Source organism: Leptodactylus fuscus, chromosome 6, assembly GCF_031893055.1.
Source record: "Leptodactylus fuscus isolate aLepFus1 chromosome 6, aLepFus1.hap2, whole genome shotgun sequence".
NCBI classification, from domain to species: Eukaryota; Metazoa; Chordata; class Amphibia; order Anura; family Leptodactylidae; genus Leptodactylus; species Leptodactylus fuscus.
Genome location: NC_134270.1, coordinates 92363652 through 92380061, shown reverse-complemented (window position 1 = coordinate 92380061; position 16410 = coordinate 92363652).

Here is a 16410-nt window from a genome sequence, read left to right as displayed (position 1 = left end):
AACAGAATTAGCAAAAACCACACGGAAAAAATGTTAGCGGTTTTTTTCATGGTCCATGTATTGTGCTGAAGGAAAAAACAAACAAAAAGAAAACGAGACTCAAAAAATGCTCCAAAAACCGGTTCAAAAAACCCATTTCTGAATTCCTGAAGCAGATTTTTTCGTCGCCAAAATCCTTGCCAAAAAACTGCATTCTGGCAGAAAAAACCCTCCATTGATGTCAATGGGAGGCTTTTTTTTCAGCACTGAAATTCCACACCAAATTCTTCACCATTTTCCTCCGTGTGAGTGGACCCATACTGTGACCTGAAGGAGCTGACATCTCAGTAATGAAAACCGCCTCACAGGCAGACTTGTGTAGTTGCTAGAGATGAGCGAACACTGTTCGGATCAGCCGATCCGAACAGCACGCTCCCATAGAAATGAATGGAAGCACCTGTGACGCTGACTTTGCCGGCGTCAGGCCGGCGTCACAGCTGCTTCCATTCATTTCTATGGGAGCGTGCTGTTCGGATCGGCTGATCCGAACAGTGTTCGCTCATCTCTAGTAGTTGCCCATAGCAACCAATCAGAGCTCAGCTTTCACATTACCTCAGCAGCTTCAGTGATGAAATCTCTCTGTATAATAAGCAATAATGACAATCTTACTATCAGGCAGATTTCGCCTGACCAATATGGCTGCTCAGTAAGGCTGCTTGCACACTACAGGAGTTTTCACGGGTCTCTGAGTTGTGGATTCTGCAGCTCCATAGACTTCTATGGAGCTGCAAAATTCACAGCTTTGTGCACAAAGAAGTCTATGGAACTGCAAAATCCATGGCCTGGGGGCCCGTGAAAAATACTATAGTGTGCAAGCAGCCACTAAGGATACCAGACGTGTTTTGTCAGTGCGTGCGTGTGTATGTGTGTGTGCAAGCATGTGATGCATGGGTATGTATGCGTATGTGCATGCACGTGTGTGGTCCAAGTATATGTATGTATGTATGTGCGCGTGTGATCCATGTGTTTGTGCGTGTACAGTGCAAGTGTCTATGCGTGCAGCAGTTGTGTGTGTGTGTGTGGGCAGATGATTGGGGGGAGGAACGGCATGCCACTGGGGCAGATGAAGGGGGGTAGAACGGCATGACACTGGGGCAGATGAAGGGGGGGGAGAATGGCATGACACTGGGGCAGATGAAGGGGGGGAGAATGGCATGACACTGGGACAGATGAAGGGGGGGAGAATGACATGGCACTGGGGCAGATGAAGGGGGAACAGCATGACACTGGGGCAGATGAAGGGGGGGAGAATGGCATGACACTGGGACAGATGAAGGGGGGGAGAATGACATGGCACTGGGGCAGATGAAGGGGAACAGCATGACACTGGGGCAGATGAAGGGGGAGAATGGTATGACACTGGGGCAGATGAAGGAGGGGAACGGCATGACACTGGGGCAAATGAAGGGGGAGGGAATGGCATGACACTGGGGCAGATGAAGGGGGGGAGAATGGCATGCCACTGGGGCAGATGAAGGGGGGGAGAACGGCATGACACTGGGGCAGATGAAGGGGGGGAGAATGGCATGACACTGGGACAGATGAAGGGGGGGAGAATGACATGGCACTGGGGCAGATGAAGGGGGAACAGCATGACACTGGGGCAGATGAAGGGGGGGAGAATGGCATGACACTGGGACAGATGAAGGGGGGGAGAATGACATGGCACTGGGGCAGATGAAGGGGGAACAGCATGACACTGGAGCAGATGAAGGGGGAGAATGGTATGACACTGGGGCAGATGAAGGAGGGGAACGGCATGACACTGGGGCAGATGAAGGGGGAGGGAATGGCATGACACTGGGGCAGATGAAGGGGGAGGGGAGAACGGCATGACACTGGGGCAGATGAAGGGGGAGAATGGCATGACACTGAGGCAGATGAAGGGGGGGAGAACGGCATGACACTGGGGCAGAGACGGGGGGGACATGAAACTGGGGGCAGAGATGGGGGAACATGAAACTGGGGACCGAGATGTAGGGGGGGACATGAAACTGGGGGCAGATGAAGGGTGTATATGAAACTGGGGGAGAGATGGAGAGGGGACATATAATTTCCGATTGACTGTAGGAGGATTATACTGTGTGGGTGCACATGAAAAATGAATGAGAATCGGCGGAGTCAACATAAAAATGGGCAGAGCTAAATTTGCCGCAGCGCACACAGCACGCTGCACATTTTGTCCCTCTTTCTGATCTTCAAAAGTTGGGAGGTATGCCTATGTTTAAATTATGTTTGATTTGTAGCAATGAGAATACATAATGCATATCAGGTATTTTCATTCCAAATCATAACTGCAGCAAAATTACAGTTATGAAGTTGCCACCGAAATTATTTTTTTGGTTTGGGGACACCGCAACATGAGGAACTGTATTGCGGGGTCACAGCATTAGAAAGGTTGAGAACCACTGTCCTAGAGGGATTAATGCAAGGAGAGTCACTGGTGGAGAAGGACGAGTACTTATAGATCATATATTAAATTACAGCATGCAATGTCAATCAGCTGCTTCTAAGGCCAGCAGGATAATGTCTTGTATTAAAAGGGGTATGGACTCATGGGACAGCGATGTAATATTACCACTTTATATAGATGCGGTTCCATCTGGAATATGAATTTCAGTGTTCTGGACACTAGTACATAGAAAGGATGTCCTAGAGTTGGAAAAGGTTCAACGGAGGACCACAAAAGTGTTAAGGGGCATGGAGGACCTCAGTTATGAGGAGGGATAAAGTACTATGAAAAAGTGCTGCAGGAATTATACCTATAGGGAAATGCCAGAGTTTCCATAGGTTTAATTGCCATACTGCCAATACAGTATCTGAAATCGCAGCTTGATCGCTTCTGATATTTTTCTGCAAAGTGTGGATGGGAATATCCAGAATCTCAATCACTTTGGAGGAACTGTAAACGATGCTAAAAAGATAATGGGGGGCTCTCTTTTGTATGGAGAATAAAAAGTTTAATCTCCAGAGGTGACAAGGCTTATTCACTGTAACTCTGGATTCAGACCAGCGCCCGCACCCTGTTTCCAGGTTTCTGTCTTGTGCTGACAGAAGATGGAAACCCGGCAGACAGTGTCCGGCCGTAAGCGCCGGTGAGCGTTTTGTGCTCTATGCGGCGAAACCATTTTTTTTCTAAAACGGACACAAAGTCATGCATGTCCGACTTTGTGTCCGGTTAAAAAAAAAAAATGGTTTTGCCACGGAGAGCGCAAAACGCTCACCGGCGCTCACAACCGGACAGTTTCCAAACCCATTCAAATGAATGGGTTTAAAAACTGACTGCAGGTTTCCGTCTCCTGTCCAGTTTCAGGCAGGAAACGGAAACCTGCAGAACGGAGACCAAGGCGCAGATGTGAACGAGCCCTAAGCAATGTGAATCTGTGGAATAGCCTACCCCAATCCTCTTACCTATCTCCTGGTTGAACTTGATAGACATATGTGGGTTTTTTTCAACCGTATTAAATAGTTTACTATGTTATTTATGCCTTTTAGCAATCACTATAAATATTGTGTTCATTTTAGAGTGTGGTTTGTAATATATGCAGTGATACCAAATACTGTATGTCTATGTTACTTCCTATGTTTTGTGGGTCATTTAAATGTATTATTTCAATGTATTAGTAATGGTAATCATACAATGTTGATGTTTAGTAAGAGAAAACCCATATGGTAGTGATTCCACTGGAAGGGGTTTGGCTAGTAGCGGGACTGCTTTCCATATATCATTTTTAGTGGTAACATTTGAATCAAAATCCTCCTCATGCCTAATGAAAAAAAATACATGGCAAAAACTTTAAACAAGGGGGATACCCTTATTAATATACACATTAGTATTAGTGAGGGGACCTGAAAGCTGGGTGAGATGTCTCCATAGTGAGGGGGGATTCAGGCAGGTTACAGAGGGCTGCAGATAAGGACCATTAGCTGAAATTAGGCTGACATGAGAAACCATACAAGTGGGATCCCTCAGCTCAATTGACAAATGGCATTTCTTCCCATTAAGGGATGAACAAAGTGTTTCATGTAGTCTCAGCTCAAAGTATGTTTTACAAGAAACAATGTGAGGGGTGACTAATATGTTATTAACCAGCCACTCGCCTAAACTTCAATAGGAGGACAGACACAGACTCGACCAAATTAGTAACTGTATCCTCATTCCATCCTGAAAATTTTTTTTTTTGAGAGAAGTCTTCAGTAGTTGATACCTTTATTAATGGCTAACTTAAAAAAAATGATGACAAATTGCGAGCTTTCGGGATACTAGAACTATCCCTTCATCAGGCTGGTATAACACAATATCTGAAGGCAGGCATATTTATACAGGAATAGAGTGTTAGATGCAAAATAGATGGAAAGCAGAACATGCAAATAGTTAAAAAAAACATATATATCAGTTCACAGAAGAGTTTTCAGGGTTTATGGTTCCTTTGATCAGTCACGTGGTGTCTAGTTGTTGTAAAACGTCATAAAACCCTGTAACTGGTTTAGCCCCATTTGGAGTGTTTGTAAGGTCATCATGAGTTTATATTGTCATATCCTCCAATCTTTGAGATCTTTGAGAACTCTCCTGTGAACTGATATATATGTTTTTTTTAACTGTCTATTTGCATGTTCTGCTTTCCATCTATTTTGCATCTAACACTCTATTCCTGTATAAATATGCCTGCCTTCAGATATTGTAGATTATGGGGATAACGTCCATCCTTCAGGAGAAATCACCTTTTCAGGTGTGTGTAGACTTATACAGCCATAGTTGCTCCACTGCAAGGGAACATGGGAAGAATATGCAAATCTGTCTTCCAAGATGTAAACAGGGCCGGCATAACAGAAGCACTGTCTCCCTGTTTACATCTTGGGAGACAGATTTGCATATTCTTCCCATGTTCAGATATTGTGTTATACCAGCCTGATGAAGGGATAGCTCTAGTATCCCGAAAGCTTGCAATTTGTCATCATTTTTTTAAGTTAGCCATTAATAAAGGTATCAACTTCTGAAGACTTCAAAATTTATTTTTTTCATATCCACTGGCTAACACGGTACAAAGATATTTTTCCTTATACATTCCATCCTGACAAAGAGCTCCATTGCTCCAAACTGCTATGGCCCACAGTGCTCTAATAAGCGAATGTGGCATATTGGACCAGCGTAGATTGTAGCAGTTTAGTGCAAGATATGCTCATTTTCATATATAAAATAAATTAATATCTCTGCAGTGGGTGCATAAATCTCATGAGGAAAAAGTTATTACTTTCAGAGAAGCCTGACCTTTCTGTTTTGCTGTTATAATATGCTTAACCCTGGTGACAGACTGTGGCTATGGTGGTCGCCATATATAAATACCTGACATCCATTGTAAGAGTATGGCAGATGTCTGGAAAGGGTTAATTTTATTCCTCTGATTTCCATTATTACAGTAGCAAAGGCAGATATATCTAGGTCAGTACGGAGTGATAAGGAATTCCCATCAATTAAGAAAATAATGGTCCTATGTCACATGTTTGAACCAAGGTTCTTTTATTCTAAAAGAGACTAAGGGTAAGTTCATACAGGGTTTTTTTGGTCAGGATTTTGACCAAAAAGACGGCTCCCATTGATTTCAATGGGAGCTGGTCATTTCTTTTTTCCCTAAGAGTAAGTTTAGACGGAGTTGTCTGGTCTGGAACCTGAGGCGGAGACCAAAAACCAGGTAACCGCAACTGAAAGCCGGTGCACTGTACCGGCATCCAGCTGTGCACTCTGCTCCGGACTAGGCCCAATGAATGAGCCTAATCCGGAGGAGGGTGTGTCTTCAGCCCGAATCACGAGGCTACTCGGCCTGAAGAGTGAGCACCTCCCAGAAAAAAGACCTGAGTGGCTCCCATTGATTTCAATGGGAGCTGTCTTTTTGGTCAGGATTTTGAGGCGGATACGGCCTCAAAATGCTGACCAAAAATCTCCGTGTGAACTTACCCTCAGGCTGAGTTCACACAGAGCACAGAGTTTTTTGGTCAGGATTTTTGTCAAGAAAAATCCACTCAGTAAGGCCGGGTTGACACGGGGTATTTTGGTCAGAATTTTGAAGCCATATCTGCCTCAAAATCCTGACCAAAAAAGTGCCTCACATTGAAATCAATGGGAGCTGGTCAGTTCTTTTTTTCCGGGAGTGGTTTGTTCCGGCTCCCAGAAAAAAGAAGCAACATGCTCATTCTTCAGGCGCATTTGCCTCATGACATCCGCCTGAAGACACCTCCCTCCCGACTAGGCTCATTTCATTTAAAAAAAACGCGTCAAAAACCACATCCAAAAACCGCGAGACAGATTTTCCGCCTTCCATTCACTTGCATTGATTTTTTCAGGCAGAATCTGCCTGAAGAATAGATATGTCACTTCTTTTTTCTGCTAGCGGAAAAAAATTAAAAGCGGATTACATAGGACTGATTTCTAGTGAACGCCATGCCCAGTATGTGATAAAAACCATGCTGCAGAAACGCGCAGCGATTTCCAAAACTGGCACAGTTTTGAAAATCACAGCATGTCAGTTATATTATGGATGCGCTGGTGGTTTCCCCATAGGTATGATTGAAACAAAGTCCACAGAGGAAATCTGTGCGAACTTTGTGTCAAAAGCGAAGCGGCAAGAACAGTGGCGTAACTACCGCCATATCAGCAGAGGCAGCTGCCACAGGGCTCGGAATATTGGGGGCCTGGTGACAGCCACTACCGCTGCTATCATTATACTCGGGGGGTCTTTTCGGACCCCCGAGTATAATGATTGGCGGACTGGGAGAGGTAAGAAACATAAAAAACATGTTACTTACCTCTCCACGATCCTGCCAGGCCTCCTTCCTGATGTCTCTGACGTCACATGAACCCGGCCTGCGTCCCTGGTCATGTGACGTCCGACGTCATTGAACAAGGACAGCAGCGCAGAAGGCAGCGGAGAAGACCACGTATGAGCCAGGGGACAGGTAAGTAACAGTAGTTTTTTATGTTTTTATTCCCCCGGGTCTCCGATTATTATACTCTGGGGTCTGAAAAGACCCCAGAGTATAATAATTGTTTATGGGTGTCCACAGTGGGACATAGTACTGTGTGCAGGGGCAACTATGGGGGATAATACTGTTTGCAGGGGCCACTAAGGGACATACTACTGTATTGAGGGGCCACTATGGGGATAATACTGCGTGTAGGGGCCACTAAGGGACATAATACTGTGTGCAGGGGCCACTATGGGGGATAATACTGTGTTAAGGGGCCACTATGGGGCATAATAGAATGTGCAGAAATTCGTAGGAGGGGGTCGGTTGAGGTCTTCGGCTTCTGTGTCGGTCGGGGAAGGGGGGGCCCCATGTCAAAAGTTCACCACGGGGCCCCGCCATTCCTAGTTACGCCACTGGGCAAGAACTGAGATGCATCGGCGCTGCAGTTTTTCCTGCAGCGCTCTTTTCCTGCGGGACGCCACGTGGGCCTGATAGAGATAGGTGAATACTTAAATTATCTCATTCAAATAGGGGAGACAATCACTTCTATTCCAACATTTGCCATTTCTATTGGATGGCAGCAGTATTCATTTGTAATATACTGTACACAGGGCCGCCATCAGGAATTTTGGGGCCCCATACAGCCTAAGTGTCTGGGCCTCTCGCCGCCGCCGCCATTTTAAAACTACTTTATTTTGCGACATACCCATTATGTATTACATTTCCCTTTATTTAGCAGCATTACAAGGCTTAATCAGATTCTATTTGCAGGTAAAATCTGCTACGTGTGAAAGCGCCTATAGAGAGACAACACCATCTATAAGAGCCTCCTAATAAATCCTCAGGGCTTTTTCACATTGCGTTTTTGGCCTCCCTTGCTGGGATACATTGGTAACCAGTCGGAATCCGCTGTCAACTTATCCCTGCACGAAGAACTGGCCATTAAAAAAAAGGGGGGGGCCTGCAGTTCTCCGTGCAGGGATAAGTGGGGAGCTGATTGTGACTGGATACCAACGTATCCCGGCTTTGCGCGCCGCGGCAAATTTAGCCCCACCCACTGTTATGTTGACACCACTCATTCTCATTAATTCTTCATGTGCTCGCACACAGTATAATCCTCCTACAGTCACCCGTAATTATATGTCCCCCCTCTATCTCTCCCCCAGCTTCATATACACCCTTCATCTGCCCCCAGATTCATGTCTCCCACCCAATCTCTGCCCCCAGATTCATGTCCGCCCATCCATTTCTGCCCCCAGTTTCATGTCCCCCCCTCCATCTCTGCCCCCATATTCATGTCCCTCCATCTCTGCCCCCATTGTCATGCCGTCCTCTCCATCTCTGCCCCCATATTCATGTCCCCTCCATCTCTGCCCCCATATTCATGTCCCTCCATCTCTGCCCCCATTGTCATGCCGTCCTCTCCATCTCTGCCCCCAGTGTCATGCCGTCCTCTCTCATGTCAGCTCCTCGCTTCAGCCGCATATGTGTCAGCGAGAGAGGCACGCAGCGGCGAAGCGAGGAGCTGACCTGTGTCAGCTCCTTGCTTCAGCCACGTATGTCTTCAACTCAGATCTGCGTCCTCTGGATGCAGATCTGAGTTGAAATAGGACATACACAATGACTGCTACGGGCGCCAGGGGGCCGGCACACGGTGGCGGGCCAAAACCGGGCCCCCCCCATTTTTCAATTTGGCCGGGCCCCTGACGCCAGTAGCGGTAGTACTGGCCTATCGGCGGCCCTGACTGTACATGGCAGCACTGCTTATGTGGTTATATTAGTTATACTACGTTTACGCATAGTGTTAATCCTACAGTGTGTGCACAGCATAGCAACATTACTATATGTTTATGGCATGGCAGAACTACTTTTGTATATGGCGTCCTTTGAGGGTCATTATGTGATTCACTAGTCTTAGATTGCATATTCTATAGACCATATGGTCTGCGATGGAATCCATATTCCACATGGATTCAAAGTGTAGTTTTCTACAGATGATAATATACAGTTTGCAGGCTTCAGACACTGCATCTGAAAACCTAAACATGTAAAACACCTTTGCAGAAACTAGTGGCACCCAGCGCCAGCCATTCACAGGATTCTGACGATATTATTACATGGATCACATAATCTGGGAACAGCTGCTGTACTGCAATCACTAATATCAGATATGTTATAAATCAGATCAAAACCAACTTTGTCAAAGAAAAGCAACAATGTATCATGTGATATAAAGGGATAATGGCGGCCTGGCCCATTATTGTATCACCACTGAAGAAGGCTTACATATTGTTTTAACGTTGAAGTGCCTGCACTCAGTAGCCATTTTCTCATTATGAATGTTATTGTAGATAACTGAGAAATATTAATGTCCAGGGACATAGTAGAAAATGGAGACAGATTAATGAACTCTTATACTTGTTACCGCAGCTTTGGGGTTCACTTAGCAATTACCATAGAGGAATATTTTGGTGAATGATTTGAAGGGAATTGGGATAAGGAGCTAAGTATTTCATATAATAGAGTAATGCAATCCTGGAATAAAAGGGTCTGAGAGACTATTAATGACAGGTTATATGGTACAAATGAAGTGTAATATGAGATTTGCCCTATGAAGAGAGAAATAATCTTAAAGGGTTCCATCATTAGAATCCCGTTTTTAGCTAAACCCACTTCGGATTAGCCTAAAAAAAGGCAATTTTTCCCCTACCTTTAGAAGTCTTCTCCGTATTCTCAGTCTTCTCAGTATATGTTCCCGGTTTCTTCATTATGGTAATGTGTTTTCCTGTAGCGCTCAAAAAGCACCAGTGGATGGTCCCTGTGCTGCGAGAAAAATCTCCAGTGCCGCCTTCTTCTTGTTTTCCACTTCTTTTCTCCTGTTCACCACAGGAAAATGGCTGACTGCGCCCACTGAGCATGTCTGTTGGCCATTTGGGTTGGTAAATCCAGTCAATATATGGACCGAGTTTCATAAGATCTTTTGACTCCATGGTGAAAGTATTTTTTGTGACCTCATTATATCTCTACTGACTAGAGATGAGCGAACACTAAAATGTTCGAGGTTTGAAATCCGATTCGAACAGCCGCTCACTATTTGAGTGTTCGAACGGGTTTCAAACTCCATTATAGTCTATGGGGAACATATACTCGTTAAGGGGGAAACCCAAATCCGTCTCAGGAGGGTCACCAAGTCCACTATGACACCCCAGGAAATGATACCAACACCCTGAAATGACACTGGGACAGCAGGGGAAGCATGTCTGGGGGCATAAAAGTCAATTTATTTCATGGAAATCCCTGTCAGCTTGCGATTTTCGCAAGCTAACTTTTTCCCATAGGAATGCATTGGACAGCGCTGATTGGCCAGAGTACGGAATTCGACCAATCAGCGCTGGCTCTGCTGGAGGAGGTGGAGTCTAAGATCGCTCCACAACAGTCTCCATTCAGGTCCGACCTTAGACTCCGCCTCCTTCAGCAGAGCCAGCGCTTAATGGCCGAAGGCTGGCCAATGCATTCCTATGGGTATGCAGAGACTCAGCAGTGTTGAGCCAGTTCTGCTCAACTACACCGTGTGCCGGTCAGCCCATCAGATGTAGCAGAGCCAAGGGTGCACTAGAACCCTTGTGCACACTCGGCTCTGCTACATCAGATGTAGCAGAGCCGAGGGTGCACTAGAATCCTTGTGCACACTCGGCTCTGCTACATCAGAGCCGAGGGTGCACTGGAACCCTTGTGCACACTCAGCTCACGCTAATAGAATGCATTGACCAGCGCTGATTGGCCAATGCATTCTATTAGCCTGATGAAGCAGAGCTGAATGTGTGTGCTTAGCTCAACTACTCCACCGGCGTAGTTGAGCTAAGCACACACATTCAGCCTACTTCATCATGCTAATAGAATGCATTGGCCAGCGCTGTTTGGCCAGAGTACGGAATTCGACCAATCAGCGCTGGCTCTGCTGGAGGAGGTGGAGTCTAAGATCACTCCACACCAGTCTCCATTCAGGTCCGACCTTAGACTCCGCCTCCTCCGGCAGAGCCAGCGCTGATTGGCCGAAGGCTGGCCAATGCATTTCTTTGGGTATGCAGAGACTCAGCAGTGTTGAGCCAGTTCTGCTCAACTACACCGTGTGCCGGTCAGCCCATCAGATGTAGCAGAGCCGAGGGTGCACTAGAACCCTTGTGCACACTCGGCTCTGCTACATCAGAGCCGAGGGTGCACTAGAACCCTTGTGCACACTCGGCTCTGCTACATCAGAGCCGAGGGTGCACTAGAACCCTTGTGCACACTTGGCTCTGCTACATCAGATGTAGCAGAGCTGAGGGTGCACTAGAACCCTTGAATATGTTCTGTCGTAGGCCCGATTGAGCCCCATAGGCTCAATAGTGTTCAGAGTATGAATCCAAAAGGATTCCCTTTGCTTGAGTCTAGCTATACGATTTCCACCACGCCGAGACTCAGGAACATGCTCGATCACTTGGAATCTTAATTGTGACACATTTTGTCTTGCCTTGTTAAAATGAGATGGTACCGGTAAAGCATCCACGTGGTATTGTAGATTTGTGCTTCGAAAACTGGTCTCTAATGTGCTGGGTAGTTTCCCCAACATACAGCAGTCCACAAGGACACTTGAGTAGGTAGACAACAAATGCTGAGTCGCATGTGAAAAAGTCATGAATGGGGAAACAATGTCCTGTGTGTGGATGAAGGAAATGATCTCCATGGATGACAGCGGAACACTGTATACAGTGCAGGCACGGGAAAGTGCCACGTTTGGGGGTAGCCAAAAATGTTTGTCTGGGTATTTTGATGTTGCTACCGAAGTCGGCCTTGACCAAAGTATCTCTAAGGTTTTTCTCCCTCTTAAAGCTCATAAGAGGGGGATATGAAAATTCTTCGATCTCAGGAAAAGATCTGTGCAAAAGGGACCAGTGTTTTCGGACAATACCGTTGATTTTACTGGATAGAGGATGGTATTTTTGGACAAATGGAATTTGCTTGGGTCTTTGTCTACCAGAAGCGCTAGAGGGCTTCTGGGCCTCGTGTGTGAGGGCTTTGTGGAGGACCGGACTGGGGTATCCCCTCTCCCTAAATCGTTGTGTCATTTCACTGAGACGTGTGGTCTGGACGACAGGATCGGTGACAATCCGTCGCACCCTCTTGTACTGTGAGATAGGTAATGAGTTCTTGGTGTTGGGTGGGTGGTTACTGGAATAGGCTAGCAGGCTATTCCTGTCGGTAGGTTTGGTGTACAAGTCATAACTAATATGTCCCAACTGATCTTTAAGAACCCAAGTGTCAAGGAAGTTTAACTTAGACAGATCATGATGGATTGTAAACTGTAATTCAGGATGAATTCCATTAAGTAAATTATGAAAAGAGAGTAAAGATGCGAGGGATCCATTCCAGACACAGAAGATGTCATCAATGTAGCGGCGCCAATAAATGGCGTGCTCTTTGAATAGAAAATGGGCATAGACGTGGTCAACTTCAAACATGTGCATGTATATGTTGGCATAAGGGGGTGCCACGTTAGAGCCCATTGCGGTGCCCCGGATTTGTAAAAACATATCATCCGCAAACATAAAGAAATTGTTATGCAGGATAGTATGGAGGAGGTCAAGGCAGAAATTAAGTTCCTCACCAGAGATGTTATTAGCTATGAGAAACCGTTTGGTGGCTAGAAGGCCCTTGTCGTGTTGAATGGACGTGTACAGACTAGTGACATCCCAGGAAACCAAGATGGTGTGACTGGGGCATGGAGAGATAGCAGTAAGTGTGTCCATAAAGTGTGAAGTGTCAAGTAGGAAGGAAGTGGTATTGCGAACAAGAGGAGTGAAGATTTTATCAAGTAGCTTAGAGAGTGGAGCAAGAATGGAATCTGTACTAGCTACAATAGGACGTCCAGGTGGTTTGTGTAAGTTCTTGTGGACCTTTGGTAATATGTAGAAGACAGGAATGATAGGATGGTGATTGGTCAAATATTCCATGGTTTTACTGTCAATGATACCTGTCTGTAGATAATGTTCCAGATGTGAGTGTATGAGGGCCGCTACTTGCGAGGTAGGGTTATGAGATAATGGTAGATACGTGTTGGTATCGGCTAGCTGCCGTCTCACTTCCTCTAGGTAATCGGTCTTGTTCATAACCACTAGGGTGCCCCCTTTGTCCACAGGTTTGATTATAATGTCAGTATTGTTTTGTAGCTCACTAAGGGCTAGACGCTCTGCATACGAGATGTTGGACCGTTGTTTGAACCTCCCCAAGCTGATATCATGTAGGAGATTACGTGTATCTCTTTCAACTAGTGAAATATATGCCTCAATCGGTGGTAAATAAAGGCTTTTGTTCCTCAGACCTAGATTAGATATGGAAAAAATGAGTACAGGAGCTACACTGTTTGAGTCAGAGGAGGGAACGTTGTGGAAATGTGCTTTGAGGCGAAGTTGCCTAAAGAATCGGAAGAGGTCATCTTCCAACATAAACGTGTCCAGTGGCTTACTTGGACAGAAAGAAAGGCCTCTACCCAGAACTGTCATTTGTGGAGGAGTCAGGATGGTGTTGGAAATATTGATGACCAATCTGGGCTCACCTGGGACCGGGTCTGGATCCTGCTGTCTCTTGCCTCTGCCCCTCCGGGTGCGCCTGCTCCGCGATTGTCCTGCCTCGGTCTGGTCCGGGTTGGACATTGACGTCTTTCTAAAAAAGGAAAACGGTCGCCGGCGGGCCAGACGAGCGGCACAGCTCTCGTGCGCTGCTCTCATTGGCCCTACATGCCGTCCTGGGGTATTTATACCCCTCTTTTCCTCCTCCCCAGCACGCCATGATTCCTCTGCGCACTCTGCTTGTTTCTAGGTAAGTTTTTTCCCTCCTCCCCACACCAGGTTGTCTCCTCTCTCTGCCCTTACTGGGTCCCCTTGCACTCTGCTTCTTTGGCATCCTTCTCTCTTGGGACAGCTGCTCTACACTCTGCCTTACCTATATTCCCACTCATCTTCTCTCTCTCCAGCTTTGGTTCCTCAGTCTCTTCTTTGCCCTCTTCTATTCTCTCCCCCCCCCCTGCATATATCCACTCTTTGGCCTGTCTGTTTTCTTTTCTTTACTTTTCTTTTTGTACTCCTCCTTCTACCATTACTTGGTGATTGCGCCTATTTATATGCCATGTCTTGCATAGCGAATTTAATTGTAATTATGTTGTTTTCTGTGTTATTTCATCCCTAGATCTTATCTGAGGAAGGTCTAAAATGACCGAAACGTTATGTTCACTACAATGATCTAGTGCTTTCTTTATGCTTTACAAACCAATTCATGGCGTATATGTACCAATAAATTTTTCACTTTTTCACCTTCATACGGTGTGCAGCAACATTTGTCTATACGGGATCAAACTTTAATCACTCTAATTCTTTACAAACGTTGTAAGGCTTATAAGTGAAAACAGCAATCTTCAAAGTTTTCAAGAACATTTTCCACAACCCATTTTTCATGGGATTAATTCAGAAGAGGCCACTGTATTAGAAACCCCCATAGGCCACTTTAATAGAGAGCCCCATAAACCCAATAATTATTTTTAAAACTACACCCCTTAAATAAGTCAAAACCCTATAAGCATTAAATAGGAATTAAACTAAAATGGAGATGAAATTTACATGTTTCAATTAATTGTGCTAATATGATCATTTAGCTCTAGAACTTACACATTCACAAGAGATTAAGGCTAAGGCCCCACTGGGTGGAAATGCAGCAAAAAAAAAAACGCAGCGTAAAAAAACGCTGTGTTTTCTGTTGCGGAAAAAAAAAGCGCACGTACATACGTTTTTCATCGCATGTTTCAGTTTTGTGCTGCGGACATTCATATGAGTTTTCGGTTGAGTTTTTCATTCTGTTTTTGCGTTTTTGAAAGGCTATGTTGAAAATCTTAAGGAATTATGGTTCTTCCGCAACACATTTATCATGCTGCGCTTTTTGCTGCAGTTTTCACACTCTCCATAGACATCTATGGAGGGAAAAACTGCGTTTTCACAACTATAATTGAAATGCTGCGTTTTTCAAAAACACAAAATTGCAATAATTATGCTGTAAAACGCAGCATTTTTTTCTGCTATGTTTCCGCAATGCCCAAAAACGCTGCGTTTCTACCCAGTGGGGGCTTTGCCTAAAAGTGACTAGACCCCTCAAGGAATTTTTCAAGGGGTATAGTGAGTACTTGGACCTAACATAATTTGGCCATGAAAATAGGAAATTACATTCTTTTCTATAAAATTTTGTTTTAACTCTAAGTGCTTCATTTTTACAAGGGGTTAAAGGAGAAATGCACCCCACAATTTGTTAGGCAATTTCTCCCGACTATGGAAATGCCCCACATGTGGATGTAAATTTCTGTATTGGCACACAGCAGGGAAGAAGCACCATTGAGGTTTTTCGAGGGCAGATTTTGCTGGAATTGATATCAGGAGCCATGTCTCATTTGCAGTCACTGAGGTACCAGCAAGATGGAAAGCCCCAGCAAATTACTTAATTTTGTAAACTAGACCCCTCAAGGAATATAGCATTTTGAACCCACAGCTGTTTCACCAGATTTACTTTTGTTCTCAATAGAATATTGCAAATTTCTTATTTTCACAGACGGTTGAAGGAGTAAACGAATCTCAAAGTTTGTTACGCAATTTCTCCTGAACATGGCAATATGTGGTTGTAAACTACTGTTTGGGTACATGGCAAAACTTAAAACGGAAAGAGGGCTATTTGGCTTTTAGACAGCAAATTTTGGTGGAATTGTTTTTGTGTGTCAGGTCACATTTGCTAAACACTAAAATATCATACAACAGAACAGAAGAAAACATGTCCCCTCAATGAATTTATCAAGGGCTGTACTGATCATTTTTATCCTACAGGCGTTTCATAGATTTTATTATCATTGGCAGTGAAAATGAAAAAAAGATATTTTTGGCAATAAAATGTTTCTGTAGCCACAATTTTTTCATTTTTACAAGGGATTAAAGAATAAATGTATCTCACTGTGTAGCATCATACTTGGGGGCACTGTGAGGAGCCTTTTATACTGTGTTGGGCATATTATATTGTGTTTGGCTGCTGTGGAGAATATTATACTTAGAGGGGCCACTATGTAGAGTAGTTCCTCCCTTTGAACAGTTCCTCACTTATAAATAATTGTTTGCTTATATATAACAGTTTCCCCTTTTATATTTCACAGCTTCCCTTATAAATAATCGTTCCTTTCTTACATATAACAATTCTTTATTATACGTAATAGCCCTCACTATAAATAATTATTCACTTCTTATTACAAGGAGGAGCTATTAATTATGAGGGGATTATTTTTCCTAATATTCATAAGGGAGGAAGTATTATATGTAAGGGGGGAACTGTTAAAAATAAGGGGGCTAT